Source organism: Dermacentor silvarum, chromosome 1 (assembly GCF_013339745.2).
Source record: "Dermacentor silvarum isolate Dsil-2018 chromosome 1, BIME_Dsil_1.4, whole genome shotgun sequence".
In the NCBI taxonomy this organism is placed as follows: Eukaryota; Metazoa; Arthropoda; class Arachnida; order Ixodida; family Ixodidae; genus Dermacentor; species Dermacentor silvarum.
This window is the reverse complement of record NC_051154.1, coordinates 398629514-398645441: the sequence shown is the minus strand read 5'-3', so window position 1 is coordinate 398645441 and position 15928 is coordinate 398629514. Positions and strand designations below refer to the sequence as shown.

At 48.1% G+C, this 15928-nt stretch overlaps 7 non-coding genes across 7 annotated transcripts; all 7 read right to left on the bottom strand.

Moving 5' to 3' along the window:
• Positions 1 to 3188: 3188 nt before the first annotated feature.
• On the bottom strand, positions 3189 to 3261 carry Trnar-ccu (transfer RNA arginine (anticodon CCU)). The gene has a single exon. It is a non-coding gene; the product is annotated as a tRNA-Arg (tRNA).
• A 173-nt stretch (positions 3262 to 3434) lies between these two features.
• On the bottom strand, positions 3435 to 3507 carry Trnar-ccu (transfer RNA arginine (anticodon CCU)). Its single transcript has one exon. It is a non-coding gene; the product is annotated as a tRNA-Arg (tRNA).
• A 422-nt stretch (positions 3508 to 3929) lies between these two features.
• Trnar-ccu (transfer RNA arginine (anticodon CCU)) lies at positions 3930 to 4002 on the bottom strand. Its single transcript has one exon. It is a non-coding gene; the product is annotated as a tRNA-Arg (tRNA).
• A 5153-nt stretch (positions 4003 to 9155) lies between these two features.
• On the bottom strand, positions 9156 to 9228 carry Trnar-ccu (transfer RNA arginine (anticodon CCU)). Its single transcript has one exon. It is a non-coding gene; the product is annotated as a tRNA-Arg (tRNA).
• Positions 9229 to 9396: 168 nt separating this feature from the next.
• On the bottom strand, positions 9397 to 9469 carry Trnar-ccu (transfer RNA arginine (anticodon CCU)). Its single transcript has one exon. It is a non-coding gene; the product is annotated as a tRNA-Arg (tRNA).
• Positions 9470 to 15471: 6002 nt separating this feature from the next.
• Positions 15472 to 15544, bottom strand: Trnar-ccu (transfer RNA arginine (anticodon CCU)). Its single transcript has one exon. It is a non-coding gene; the product is annotated as a tRNA-Arg (tRNA).
• Positions 15545 to 15712: 168 nt separating this feature from the next.
• Trnar-ccu (transfer RNA arginine (anticodon CCU)) lies at positions 15713 to 15785 on the bottom strand. Its single transcript has one exon. It is a non-coding gene; the product is annotated as a tRNA-Arg (tRNA).
• Between the last annotated feature and the right edge of the window lie 143 nt (positions 15786 to 15928).

Sequence of the window (15928 nt, the reverse complement as noted above, 5' to 3'; positions counted from 1 at the left end):
TTAGGGATTAGCACTATATGAGATGTTCGGAAAGATGGTGGCGTTCGCTGTGTTGTATACATTTACTCGAAAACACAATGTAGTAATTGGCTAAGCTGATGTTTGAAAGCCTTGTAGAAGGCCGCTCCTAAGCCATCTGGCCCGGGAGCTTTTCCTGCACCTACTCCATCGATGGCATCTTCAATCTCTCGTAATGTAATTGGTAATTCAAGGTTTGCTTTAATGTCTTCTTCTAAACGTGGCATGAGATTAAGGAAGTCTCGCTCAAATCCTTTTTCTAGTTTTTTCTTGCTTCCAAGCAGTTCGCGATAATGAGCTACGAATGCTTGCTCTATCATGGTAGGCTCGGAAGTTTCCTCGTTTTGATATATTATTGCTTCTATTTCTTTTTTTGTTGCGTATCTCTTTTCGTCACTTAACGCCCGTTTAGTGGGCGTTTCCCCATTCCACAATCGTTCCGCCCGCGCTCGTACCATAGCTCCTTTATATCGTTCTTGGTCGATAAGTTCGAGCTTACTTTTTATTTCTTTTATCTGCTTCATGCAAGATCCAGCATTTTCACACTCTGTACACATGAAGAATTCTAGTTGGCTAATTAATTCTTTTTCTTTTTCCTTGCGACGCAATACAGTTGCCCTTTCTATCGCTTTCATTTTAACGTTTGTTTTGAGAATTTCCCAGCTTTCAATGCAGTCATTGGTCTGCGCTGTCGTTGAGGAAATAATTATATCTTTTATATCACTCACAAAACATTCATCATCAAGCAATTTCGCAATAAATTTCCAAAGATCCCAATTAAAATTAGTTTCTTTTCGTTTTTCCCCTAAATTAAACATTACTAGACTATGGTCAGAAAATGATACGTGTTTAATTTCGTATCTTTGACACAGTGGTACAAGCTGTAATGCAACGTACGCTCGGTCTAATCGCGCATGACTTTTACCTTGGTAGTGCGTAACAATGGATGTTTTCCCCGTCGATAAGAGACAACCGACACCTTCCAAATCATAATCGTTTACAAGCAAATTTAAAAACTGCGCGCTTGTATCTTTACGTTGCTGTTTTTTGGCGCGATCTTCTGGTCTGCACACACAATTAAAATCTCCCATCAAAATTACGTATCGCTCACACTTCAGGTACTCTTCTAGCTGTTCAAAAAACGCTCTACGTGCACATTCATCATTTGGAGCATACACACACAATACGCGCCACTTAACGGCGGCAAAAGAAAAATCAAGTATGACAAATCGGCCAGTTCCACATATAGTCACTTGTTCTTCAACAATACCAACACTATTACGACTAAAGAGAGCGCAGCCTCCCGAAGTGCCAACCGCATGACACACGCACACGTTGTACTGCGCTCTAAATGGCTGCACCATGCGGTCCGTCTGTTCCTGGCCTTCCACCTTTGTCTCTTGCACTGCTACTATATCTAAATTATTTTCTTGGAAAAGCCGGCTTACTTGGTATTGGCGTCTCCGGCTTGCCAAACCGCGAACGTTTAAAGTGCCCAGAAGAAGGGGCTTCGTAAGGTTAAGTGCCATGGTTAAACCGAAACAGGTGGACCGCATGGAATTTACCTCGATATTTTGTGCTGGTATTCGGTTGACTCGTTGCTGCGATGGGCAACGTCGCGTCCAGCAACAGGTCGCCTGTTTACTGCGCTGTGGCTGAGCTGCTAGGTGCCTTGAAGCCATGGTTGGTGCTTGGAAATCGTAACTGGGCGAGTCGCTGGGCTATGCGTTGTCCCTCGCTACGAGGGCATAGTTCCCTCCATTTTCCGGTCAGGAGGGACGGTGGGCTTCGGTTTGAAGCTCGGTCGTCGGCCCGTTTGAAGGCCGGCCATCATGACTGTTTTGGTGGGCGGTTCGTCACCGCTGCTTGCACTGGGCTTTACCACTTCGTTGCCTGCTTCGTCGCGCGGTCTCTTGGCAGAAGCACCAGATTCAACTTCCATGACTTGCGCGTCGGCTTGCGCTTCCACGGCCAACACTGCTTCCACTACCTTGCCTTTGTCCTTCTCCTGCGTTTCCCCAGTCAAAGAGACTTCGCTTGTATGGGGTGTGGTGTTGTCAGGAAAAACACCCTTCCACGCGTTGGTAGGGACGGCCTCGTGATTCGCTTCCTTCGCGTCTGTCTGCTTTCGCGCGTCACTAGCGGCTTCCTCGGCGTCGGCTTCATCCATTATGGGCTCAGTCTCCACGTCTTTACTTGCTTTTCCTGTGATGCTTGCGTAGGTGGTCACGCATTCCGCGTCGGTGTGACCGCTTCGAAGCGCCTACACTGCGAACAGCGAGGCACACGACAGTCACGTCGGATGTGGCCGGTGGTGTTGCAACGGAGGCATAGTGGTGCTCGGTTTGGTACAACAACCAGAGCGAGTTCATTTCCTACCCGCAACTGGTGTGGTAAGTCATCGATAGTGACACCGGAATTGAGTTTCATAGCGACTTGGCGGGTTGTAGATGCTCTGTCTTTAATGCCGCGTACACGCCATTTTTCCTTTGTGACTTCTGTAACTTTTCCATACGGTGCCAAGGCCGCACGCACTAGGTCATCGCTGACGCCATAAAGAAGCCAGTGCAGCTTCAGTCGTAGTCCTTGGTCGTTTGCGTTAACCACAAGGCATCGGCGATTCTTGACTTTTATGTCTCCGATAGACAACATTTTGCTTGTTGCTTCAGCGTTCTTGAAAGTCACAGCCCAAACGTGGTTCATCCGGTACGCCCCTAAAGCGATAACGTCGGGGAGCGCACCAAGCTGTTCCATGGCATCCCGAAAGTCTTCTACGCGGTATGGCCGCATCCGCAAATCCGCATGAAGAAAGATGGTATTCATCACAACCTGACCTGATGGAAGTTGAGGCAGAATAACTTGGTAGTCCTGGTCGACTGAAGCAAAAGACCTGTTACCGCGGCTTGAATGCGCCGCTGAATCCGCTCCTTCGGAGCCCATGTTACCCACGACCGTACACAACGGTGGCCGGAAGTGGAATGACCTAGGCCACGAGGGCTTCGCGTCAAGGGCGTGCACGCATACTGTCTACATTGCCAACTTTTTTTTTTTTGTGGCTGCAAAACACGGGTGAGCGGGAAGTGATGACAGCTGCAGACACAAGGCGCCGCAAAATTTCCCCCTTTATACAGGAAAGATTTAAATGCATAATGTTTCTTAAAAGAAACGCCTACCCTCGGCGGGACTCGAACCCGCAATCCCCGGTTTAGGAGACCGATGCCTTATCCGTTAGGCCACGAGGGCTTCGCGTGAAGGGCGTGCACGCATACTGTCTACATTGCCAACTTTTTTTTTTTTGGTGGCTGCAAAACACGGGTGAGCGGGAAGTGATGACAGCTGCAGACACAAGGCGCCGCAAAATTTCCCCCTTTATACAGGAAAGATTTAAAAGCATAATGTTTCTTAAAAGAAACGCGTACCCTCGGCGGGACTCGAACCCGCAATCCCCGGTTTAGGAGACCGATGCCTTATCCGTTAGGCCACGAGGGCTTCGCGTCAAGGGCGTGCACGCATACTTTCTACATTGCCAACTTTTTTTTTTTGGTGGCTGCAAAACACGGGTGAGCAGGAAGTGATGACAGCTGCAGACACAAAGCGCAGCAAAATTTCCCCCTTTATTAAGGAAAGATTTAAAAGCATAATGTTTCTCAAAAGAAACGCGTACCCTCGGCGGGACTCGAACCGCAATCCCCGGTTTAGGAGACCGATGCCTTATCCGTTAGGCCACGAGGGCTTCGCGTCAAGGGCGTGCACGCATACTTTCTACATTGCCAACTTTTTTTTTTTTTTTTTGGTGGCTGCAAAATACGGGTGAGCAGGAAGCGATGACAGCTGCAGACACAAGGCGCCGCAAAATTTCCCCCTTTATACAGGAAAGATTTAAAAGCATAATCTTTCTCAAAAGAAACGCCTACCCTCGGCGGGACTCGAGCCCGCAATCCCCGGTTTAGGAGACCGATGCCTTATCCGTTAGGCCACGAGGGTACTTTTTTGTTTATTGCCGGTTTGCAAAACAACACAATCACTTGAAGAAATACAAAGCTAGAATGATAAAAATTGTGGCCACTCTTTGGCTCACGCGCAAGGTTAAAAGCGGTTCATACAAATCAATTTGTCCAGCAAATGGTACCATTCTGGTTTATCCGTTGTAATTCTTTAAGACATTCACGCATATATACGATGTTTTCATTAAAGTTTTCTCTTGCTGACTGGATTTGAATATGTTCATGACACACTGCCATCCGCGTCTTCCACAGACTATGCAACACTAACAACATGAACATATCGTATGGTACTAGTTCCTCGTTGCTCGTGGGTAGGAAGCGGATGCCGTTTGGCGTAACCGGTAAATCTTTTTTCAAAGTTCGCTGCAGAACATCCCACAGAAATACTGCATCAGAACAATTCAAAAATATAGGTTCGACCGTTTTAGGCTTTCTGCATCTCATACAGGCTACTGACCACGGCACGAAAATTCCCCTTTCCTGAAGCCAAGGCTTCACTGGTAATGTTGCGCTGTGTAACTGAAAAAAAAAATTCTTAGCCGACGTTCGTACTGGCATCCTTTTGGCCCGTTTCAAAACATTTAGACCCGTGTTAGCTCCGTACATTGATCGGTAAAGGGGCACTGGTAAACATGTATCAACAACATCTTTATACAATTTTTTTCGTCTAACATTGCTGAGGTATTCTAACGAAAAGCGCGCACATAGAAAATGAAAATACCACTCCACTTCTCGAAAGAAACCCTTAATGCTCGATCCCTTATTAGGGTGCGATGAAACAACAAATTGCGGCAGAGCTTCATTAAGTCTTATTTGAACCACTGTTTGCAGAAAGGGGTCTCTTTGGTCACGCAAGAACAAAAATCTTGAAACTACCTGTTTCAAAAATAAATGCGCTAAACCGAGGCCACCAGCTTTCACTGACCTAAATAAGTTCGTATGGCTTGTTCGCTCCCACGTTGAGCCCCATATGTATACAGCGAAGACCCTGTGTAACCTTTGAATGTTTACTCTCGACATGCAGAGAGCTTGTAGCACATAGCATATTTTAGCTACCAAAAAGATATTACACACGGTCGATCGAGCGAACATGGACAGATTTCGCCCTCCAAACCTAGCAGTTTTTTTCTTTCACCTCCTGAATTTCTTGTTGCCAGTATTCTTTCGTGTCTTTGTAATATTTTAGCGGCACTGCTAAATATTTCGTCGGTGTCATGACCCATGTCACATTTTCAAAAAGCGCTGGTGTATCTTCCCAGCTTCCGTGCCATATTCCAAGCGACTTGCTCGAATTAATGGCACTTCCTGTCGTTTTACAAAACCTTGTGGCCGTTTCTACCGCCATGCTGACACTGCTTTTATCGTCACAGTAAACTACAATTGTCATCAGCATACGCCAAAAGTTTAATTTCACTGGTGTGTAGCCTAAATCCTCTGATATCATTATTGCCTATCACGCTTATGCAAAAGGGTTCTAGGTACACTGCAAAAAGAAGAGGGGATAAGGCACATCCTTGTTTTACACCAGTGTTAATGTCAATATACCGCGTCAGTGTTTTATTGACCACAATTTGTGTAGATGCGTTTCTGTAGCCCATCTTTACACCTTCCAACAAGATTGAACCTACATTCGCATGTTCCAGGACAAGCAAAAGAACTTCGTGTGACACCCTGTCGAAAGCTTTTTCCAAGTCCAGTTGTAGCATGGCTACCTTTCCTGAAAAAGCATCACAACATTCGAGGATTGTCCTTGCAACATGAATGTTTGTTGTTATGGATCTGCCCTTTATCCCGCATGTTTGGTGGGGTCCTACCAATTGTCGTACTATATTTTGCAGTCGTCTTGCCAGTACTTTAGCATAAATCTTATAGTCGGTATTTGTCAGACTGATCGGGCGATACGCCCGTACAAATAATAATGTTTCAGGGTCACTGGACTTTGGGATTAATACAGTATGACTGCGACGAAAGGAGGGGGGTAGCATCTGTTTATCATACGCCTCTGTTATTACGTCGTGCAACATTCCTGCCAGTTCTTGCTTAAAAGTCTTATAAAAGCGTGCTCCAAAACCATCTGGCCCTGGCGATATTCCGGTGCTTAGTTCATCGATGGCTAGTTCTATTTCTCTGACACTGATAGGGCTCTCAAGGCTGACTTTCATACTTTCATCTAGCCTGGGCATTTGTTGCAAGTATTCCTCTTGGAATCCTTCGTTAAAGAGTCTTTTCTGTCCTAGCATATCCTCGTAATATTCTTCAAACGTACGCAAAATGGTTTCTTTTTCCCGACTGACGTCATTCTCATACGTTATGGCGTTTATCTCGTTTCGTGAGGCATAACACTTCTCGTCGGAAATCGCCCGCTTCGTGGGTTCTTCACCACACAAAAGCTTTTCCGCGCGTGCGCGAATAATTGCCCCTTTGTATTTTTCAGTGTCAAGCCGTTCCATTTCAACTTTTGTTTCACGAACTTCTTTCGATGAAGTTCGGGGATTACTTGTGTCTGCGTTCAGAAGAAAATCTAACTGAGCTTGCAGTTCTTTTTCTTTCCTTTTTTATATCTCTCTTAGCAAGCAGGATCTTTCGATTGCATCTACATTTGTTCTTTCAAGCATTCCCACGCTTCAGCATAGCTCGTGTTTTGTTTTGCGTGAAACGCTCTAATACCATCCTTCGTTTTGGTAACGAATACGTCATCTTCTAGAAGCTTAACATTAAATTTCCATAGCTTCCAGTTAAACCTTGGGGGTTTTTTAGGGCCCATCGAAACTCTAACAACGCTATGGTCACTAAATGATACATGTAAAACATCATATTCACTACAATTGTCTAGCATTTGTGCAGATACATAAATGCGATCTAATCTCGCGTGGCTGCTTTGCTGGTAGTTCGTGAATTTCAAAATCCCAGTGTTGGCAAAAAAATAACCCACGTCTTCTAGTTCATGCTTGTCCACAATTGTTAAGAGATAGTTTGAACTAGGATCACAAATAGGTGACCCTTGCAATCTATCCGCCACGTTACACACGTAGTTAAAGTCACCCATCATAACAACAGCCCCTTCCCATTTTAAGTGGCCCTTCAAAATTTCAAAAAAACCTGGTTCGTTCTCCTACTTCATTTGGAGCGTACAGACAAATAACACGCCATCTGCTTGCGCAGAAAATAAAATCGCACATTATTAAACGTCCCATTTGGTCATTTATAACACTTTCTACACTTATGCCTAAGGTATTCCGTATAAAGAGCGCACAACCACCAGCTCTTCCAACAGCATGAGATACACACACAAAATAGCGTGACTGAAAGCGCTCTACCATTCTGTCCGTCCCTTCCTCACTTTCTATCTGTTTCCTGCACAGCAATAAGGTCCAGTTCACTATCCGCAAGAAGCCGTTGAAATTGATATTGCTTCTTCGGTCCTGGGAATCCCCTTACATTAATCGTAGCCACTCGCAATGCTGTTTCTATGCGAATCATTTTGTTGTGAGCAAGAGACAGACTGAATCATCTGCACGCACGTTTCGCAACAGTTGTACACAATTCACACTGCCAGCAAAATTCACAGTATAGCCCATTGCGCACACTCTGACGTTGCGCATCTGCTGCCTGAACCGTTGCCAGTCCAGCAAAAGGAACCCCCCCCCCCCCCCCACACACACACACACACACACATGGCTCAGAAAAGAAGGGAATGAAAAAAAAAAAAAAAAAAAAAAAACACCCGAGTGACACATCCCAGTTAAGTCGGTGCTGTCACCGACGGTTTCCTGCTCGGTGGCAAATTCGGCGTCGGCTTCAAGCTTGGCCAGCGACCAGTTGTGGTTTTCAGTAACGGTTTGTTAGAACCCACGCCACCTGCACTTTGTTCGAGATCTTCTTCATGGGCGCGTTTAATCGGTGCCCCACTTGCGCCTGGTCCACTTGTGTCCATAGCAAGTTTAACACTGGAAGTCCGTCTCAGGGCTCTTCAAGTTCTTTTCCGTGGTGTCGTCGTTGGATGTTTGGTTGCTTAACGTCAGGTTCTCCTTAGACTCGCCTTCTTTGTCCACCCCTTCAGCAGGTGGAGTAGAGCAGGTGGAGAGGCTCTTCAGTCCTCTGGCAGTTTCTTCCGCATCCACTTCATCCATGAGGTGTTCCCGCAAAACTTCATCGGCTTTAGAAGGACCGCCGGCGACATTCGCGTACGTTCTTACGCACTCGCTTTCTTCATGACCGAAGCGTCTACACGTCGTACAGCGTGGCACACGACAGTCTCGTCTGATATGCCCCTTACGGTTGCACCTCAAGCACAACGGGGCTCTTCCTGGTGCGACAACAAGTGACATAATGCCAGATATACGTAGTTGATGCGGTAAGTCCGTCAACAGTCACGCCGGCCTTTAGTTTCAGGCTAACCGTGCGCGTGGACGTGCCCTTGTCTTGAATGCCTTGAACGCGCCAGCGCTCTCGGAGTATATCTGTCACTTTGCCGTATGGGCTTAGTGCTGCACGAACATCGTCATCATGAATGTTGTGAAGCAGCCAGTGAAGCTTGACGCGCACGTCCTGGCTCCACGGGTCCACAACAAGGCAGCGTCGCTCCTTGACCTTCACGTCTCCAATGCTTAGAATCTTTTTCACAGCTTCCGGGCTTTTAAAGGTCACCGCCCACACGTGGTTCATCTGGAATGCTCCTAAGGCGACAACCTCAGGAAGCAATCCCAGCTGAACCAGCGTGTCACGAAAATCCTCGGCACGGAACGGTCTGGCCTTTATGTCCCCATGAAAAAAAAAAAAAAAAAACGTATTCAAAACACGGACCTGTGGGCAGCTGCGGTAGAACCACTTGGTATTCCTGTGAACCGACTTCTTCCATCCTGTTACCACGGCTTGAAAAAGCCGTTGTAACCGCCCCGTTGGAGCACGTGAAAACACTTCCGTAGGCTTTCGCGGCCGGAAGTGGAATGGTTAGGCCACGAGGGCTTCGCATCAAGGGCGTGCACGCATACTTTCTACATTGCCAACTTTTTTTGGTGGCTGCAAAATACGGGTGAGCAGGAAGTGATGAGAGCTGCAGACACAAAGCGCCGCAAAATTTCCCCCTTTATTAAGGAAAGATTTAAAAGCATAATGTTTCTCAAAAGAAACGCCTACCCTCGGCGGGACTCGAACCCGCAATCCCCGGTTTAGGAGACCGATGCCTTATCCGTTAGGACACGAGGGCTTCGCGTCAAGGGCGTGCACGCATACTTTCTACATTGCCAACTTTTTTTGGTGGCTGCAAATTACGGGTGAGCAGGAAGTGATGAGAGCTGCAGACACAAAGCGCCGCAAAATTTCCCCCTTTATTAAGGAAAGATTTAAAAGCATAATGTTTCTCAAAAGAAACGCCTACCCTCGGCGGGACTCGAACCCGCAATCCCCGGTTTAGGAGACCGATGCCTTATCCGTTAGGCCACGAGGGCTTTTTTTTTTCTTTATTGCCAGTTCTCGACAGGTTGACTGACACACTGTCAGCAAAACAAACAAAATGCATAACTAGTACACGAAAATACAGAAGAAAAAAAAACAAGCTCTTACATAGCAGCCAGCATGGCTTGGCTGACTCTCTTTTAAAATTCCTTTAGGGATGCCAAGGCCTCTACCCTTGGTAGCCAATCAGGCACATCAACTTGTGCTTTTTTCACCTCCAGAAAGCGTGACATGTGTTCGTGGAAATGTATGCGCGCAGGCCGCGCTTCTGGGTCACAATAGAAGCCTTGCATTCGGGATCGCCATAGACAGTAGAGGCCAGTCAGCATGATGAGGTCAAATGGGACCCCGTCCTCATTATCCAGTGGTAGAAATCTTATGCCCTGCGGATGTAAGGGCAATTCTTTCTTCATTGTTCTTTGCAGAACGTCCCAAAAGTACACCCCCTCCCAACAATGTATGAAAACATGGTCTACTGTTTCAGGCTTTTTACAAATCAGACAGTTTGACCCCCACGGCATGTAAAACCCGCGTTCTTCTAAGAAGGTTCTCACTGTCAGGGTGCCAGTGTGAAGCTTGAAGAAGAAAGATTTCACTCCTGGCTGCACGTGCATTCTTTTTACTCGTTTCAAAACGTTCTTTCCCTGACCTCCACTGTATATGGCTCTGTACATCGGTACTGGAAAAATAACATCACACAGGTCACTGTACATTTTCTTTCTTTTCACGCTGAACATATAATCATTCGAGAACCGTACAGACAAAAAACGAACACTGGCTACTATCTCTTTGAAGTACCCAAACAAAGTACCAGGCATAATTTCGCTGCTGATAACAAGCTCTGGTAGCGCACCACAAAGTCTCACTTGACACACCGATCTTAAGAACGGGTCTTTGACGTCCCGAAAGAAGAAAAAACGGTTTACAAGCCGCCGGCTTGTAAACCGTTTTTTTCCCAGGCCTCCCTCTTTCACTCGCCTGAAAAGATTCGTGCGGCTGCAGCGTTCCCAGCTGGAAGCCCAAATAAAAACAGCGAACACTCGGTGGAACTTCTGCACATGCACTCGCGAACAATACAACACTTGCATCATGTACCATAATTTACTAACAAAAAACAAATTGCACACTGTCGCTCTGGAGAAAATTGATAGGTGTGCACCTTTCCACCTCTCCACCTTTTCTCGTGTTTCCTTGACTTGTTCTAGCCAGAAATCATCATTTTTCTTATAACTTTCAAGGGGAACGCCGAGGTACTTCACTGGGGTTTTAACCCATTTCACGTTGGCAAATGTCTCTGGTGTTGACTGCCACTCGCCGTGCCAAAAGCCCAGACACTTTCCCCAGTTCACAAAGCTCCCCGTTACTTCTCCGAACCGTCTTACTACAGCGACTGTCTCTAGCAGGCTCTCCTTTTTCGTACAGCACACCGCTATATCATCAGCGTACGCTAAGAGCTTTAGCTCGGACGCCTGCAATCTGAACCCATGAACACGATCATTTTCAATTATTGCTTGACACAAAGTTTCAATATAAATACTAAACAAAAGAGGACTCAGTGGGCACCCTTGACGCACGCTCCGCTGGACGTCAACGGGGGCCCCCAATCTGTTGTTGACTATCAGGCGCGTTTTGCAGTTTCTATAAGCTAGGGATATTCCGTCGATGATGATTGAGCCTAAATTAACATGTTCGAGTATGGAACGCAATAATACATGAGATACACAGTCAAATGCCTTTTCTAGGTCAAGCTGGAGTATTGCGACAGCCGACCGAGAGGCGTCACAACACTCGAGCACACACCTCAATGAATGAATATTAGTAAAAATAGAGCGGCCCTTAATACCACAGGTTTGGTGGGCTCCCACAATCTGCGTCATAACGGTCTGAAGTCTGCTAGCCAATACTTTCATAAATATTTTATAATCACAGTTAGTTAGTGAGATTGGTCTGTATGATGTCACGAGTCTTAGCCTATCTTTTTGTTCTGTTTTTGGAATGAGCACAGTGTGTGCTTGGGAGAATGACAGGGGTAACGTTCCCACCTCAAATGCCTCATCAAAGACATCTTTCAACTGACAGGACAGGTCTTGCTTGAATGCTTTGTACCAAGCCGCGCTCAGACCGTCCGGACCGGGCGACTTTCCAGGGTTAAGATCATCTATTGCCTTTTCTATTTCTGCTATTGTTATAGGTGCTTCAAGAGCTGCTTTTCTTTCTTCTGACAGCCGAGGCATGCGCTCTAAGAAGGCTGTTTTAAACCCTTCTACATCTACTGATCTATGGGCAAACAGCCCTTCGTAGAATCGAAAGAAAGCTCGCCCTATAGCCTCCGTATCTGTTGTTTCAATACCACTTTCTTCTATTAAAGCCCCTATATTTATAAAAGTAGCGCCATCCACTTCCCTCCTCCTCCGTTCAACTATCGCGCTCGGCGCGACCAGCCACGGCCGGGCTCGACTGGCGCGCGCGCTCGCGCGCGCGCCAGTCGAGCCCGGCCGTGGACCAGCGCGATCGAGGCGCGATATCGACAGTGGCGCCGCCTGCGTCGGGCCTGCCGTGGCAGACGACAGCTAACGCGCTACCAGAGGAAATCCGAGGAAAACTTCGATCGCGCCCTGCGGAGACGTTTTTGAGGCGCGATTTTGCTTCGTCAGTCAGTAACTGGTCTTAATAATGCCGTTTTGGAAGTAGCAACGCGACGATGCGATACGGCGCAAATATCAAGTGTGCAGCGAGCGTTTGCGCACGCCGGATGGTAAACAAAAAAAGCCTTTTGCCCTCGCCTTGTCGGTTGCGGCAACTTAAGACGCAGCAGCATGCCATCACGACGAAGTTCTTGTCCCTAACACGTTTGATCCGTTTGTGCGTACAGCACTTTCGTCGCACAGGCCCGAGAATGGCAGTCGGAGCGCGCTGGAAAGAAAAAAATATACAAAAGCACGACGCGAACTTCCACGTGACACGGATTGGCCAATGGGGGAGCGGAGGAGGCTGGGGCGACAGGAGGCGGCTAAGAGAGGGCGAGGAGGAAGCACCCGGGTGAGCGCGGTGGCGGCAAGATCTAAGAATGGCGCTACTTTTATAAATATAGGGGCTTTATCTTCTATCACATCGATGTGATTACGGCGGGCGTGCGCCCTTTCGATTCCCAGCGCTCGCTTTGTGGGCGTCTCCCCGGCCGCCCATGCCTCGGCTCTGGCTCGCACTATCGCTCCCCGATAACGCTCTTCATCTGCTGCTTCGAGTTTCTGTTTTATGCTACGAATGTCGTCTTTAAACTTGCCCGGCTCACGGCATTCAAGCTTAACCAGTTTTTCAAGCAACGTTCTTAAATTTCTTTAACTTTATCCTCATACTTAATGCAGCTAGCTCGCTCTATGGCTTTCATTTTGACATGTTGCTTAAATAAATCCCATTGCGCGCCGACACTGGGCACCTGTTCTGATTTCATTGCATCTATCGCCTCATTCACACCTTGAATAAAGCATTCGTCGCTTAGAAGCTTTACGTTCATTTTCCACAGATCCCACGAAAACTTGTTTTGTTTTTCCGCACTTCCCATCAGACATTTAACTAGACAATGGTCCGAAAACGACACGGGCACTACATGGTATTGGGTGCACAAAGGTAATAGCTCCACTGATGCATAAATACGGTCAAGGCGAGCGTGACTCTGTCCTTGGAAATGCGTAAACTGCACTTCTCTCGCTCCCTCGAGACATTCTGCTACATCATCTATATCATGTTCTCCAATAAACCGTGATAAAAACTGACTACTTCTGTCTCTATACCCGTGTGCATTGCTTCGGTCCCGAGTGTTCAAAACGCAGTTGAAATCTCCTAACACAACAACATGTTTGTCTGCAGTCAGATATGGTTCAATGCTCAGAAAAAAATTGTACCTTTCATCTGTACCGTTCGGTGCATAAATACATATTACTCTCCAGGTAACATCACTGTAATAAAAATCAACAACAATAAATCTACCACTTGGACATGAATAAACACTGTGTACATCTAGCCCCGGTAACTTTTTCAAAAATAGCAGGCATCCCGCTGACTTGCCCACCGCATGACTCACTGCAACGTAGTAGCGAGCCGTGAAGCGAAGCATCATGCTCCGGGTCTGCTCCTCCCCTTCAACTTTTGTTTCTTGCACAGCCAACATGTCGAGGTCATGATCTACCAACAAGCGGTATACTTGGCTCTGCTTTTTCTTTGCGGCTAGACCTCGCACGTTTAACGTAGCCAAACTAAACGACGCGTTGCGTGCCATGTTTTAACAGGAGGTAGCAGGACCCGAAGCATGACGCTTACCTTGCACGTCTAGCGCACGGCTAGACGTCTTCGGATCCGCCCGGTTGCCCGGTGTCCAGGTGCTGCCTCGGCGGCTCGTCAGTGGCCTTCCTCTCCGATTCCTGATTTGGCCGTGGCTTAAGGCTGGGGCGTCTCCCGGAGGACGCCTTCTGGTCCGCGGTCCCTTCAAGCGGACGCTTGACAGCCGGGTTCACTCTGCTGCTATGGGCTTGGCTCCCCTGCAAGCGCGGCTTCCTTGGTTCAGCTTGGGTGCCTTCTGTATCGCTGCTCTCCAACGTGTCGTCGTCAGCGGGAACGGGCGTGGCTGCCAGCTCGGTCACTGTTGCTGGCGGCTCGGTCGTAGCCTCCGTTGTCACCTGGCTTTGCTTGCCTTCTGGTGTCTTTTCGCTGCGCGGTTCCTTTTGCGTTTCCAAGCTTCCGCTTCCCTTTGCTGCCTCCTCGGCTTCGGTCACGTCCATTAAGAGCTTCTCGGTGTAGTCGCTCACTCCTCGCCCAGTAGCTGCGGCGTAGGACCGCGTGCACTGAGCGTCTTCGTGTCCAAATCGTCTGCATATCGAGCACCGAGGCACTTTGCAGTCACGCCGGACATGTCCAGAGCCCTGACAGAGCAGGCACTGCATTGGTCGCCCCGGAACTACCACTAATGCTAGTTCTCCGGCGACCCGTACCTGGTGCGGTAGGTCTTCCAACTTCAAGCCAGTTTTCAACTTCATCAGCACCGTCCGGGCAGTCGAGTTCTTTTCTTGAACACCCGGCACCCGCCAATGCTCACGCTGTACGTCAACCACCTTGCCATAAGCGGCTAGCGCTGTACGGACGTCCTCGTCAGCTACGCCGTAAATAAGCCAATGAAGGCGTAACTTGACTTGCCTGTCCTGTGGGTCCACGACGACGCAGCGCCGTCCCTTCACTTCCATTTCCTTCAAGGCTAGCAGCCGCTTGGTAGCGTCTGCATTGCACATGGTAACCGCCCAGACATGGTTAATCTGGTAGGCTCCGAGTGCGACAACTTCCGGCAGCATCCCGGCAAGAGCGAGGGCGTCCCTGAAATCTTCAACTCTGTAAGGCCGTGCTCGCACGTCCCCAGGCAGAAAAACTGTATTGGTAACGATGCGTCCTGTAGGCAGTTGTGGCAAAACAAAATGGTACTCATCTTCTTCTTGTTTCCTGTTACCGCGGCTGGTAAGGGCCGCCATCGCCGCTCCAACGGAGCTCATGATCCTACGAACCGCACAGCACGGCTGCCGGAAGCAGAATCAGGCCACGAGGGCTTCGCGTCAAGGGCGTGCACGCATACTTTCTACATTGCCAACTTTTTTTGGTGGCTGCAAATTACGGGTGAGCAGGAAGTGATGAGAGCTGCAGACACAAAGCGCCGCAAAATTCCCCCCTTTATTAAGGAAAGATTTAAAAGCATAATGTTTCTCAAAAGAAACGCCTACCCTCGGCGGGACTCGAACCCGCAATCCCCTGTTTAGGAGACCGATGCCTTATCCGTTAGGACACGAGGGCTTCGCGTCAAGGGCGTGCACGCATACTTTCTACATTGCCAACTTTTTTTGGTGGCTGCAAATACGGGTGAGCAGGAAGTGATGACAGCTGCAGACACAAAGCGCCGCAAAATTTCCCCCTTTATAAGGAAAGATTTAAAAGCATAATGTTTCTCAAAAGAAACGCGTACCCTCGGCGGGACTCGAACCCGCAATCCCCTGTTTAGGAGACCGATGCCTTATCCGTTAGGCCACGAGGGCTTCGCGTCAAGGGCGTGCACGCATACTTTCTACATTGCCAACTTTTTTTGGTGGCTGCAAAATACGGGTGAGCAGGAAGCGATGACAGCTGCAGACACAAGGCGCCGCAAAATTTCCCCCTTTATACAGGAAAGATTTAAAAGCATAATGTTTCTCAAAAGAAACGCCTACCCTCGGCGGGACTCGAACCCGCAATCCCCGGTTTAGGAGACCGATGCCTTATCCGTTAGGCCACGAGGGCTTCGCGTCAAGGGCGTGCACGCATACTTTCTACATTGCCAACTTTTTTTGGTGGCTGCAAAATACGGGTGAGCAGGAAGCGATGACAGCTGCAGACACAAGGCGCCGCAAAATTTCCCCCTTTATACAGGAAAGATTTAAAAG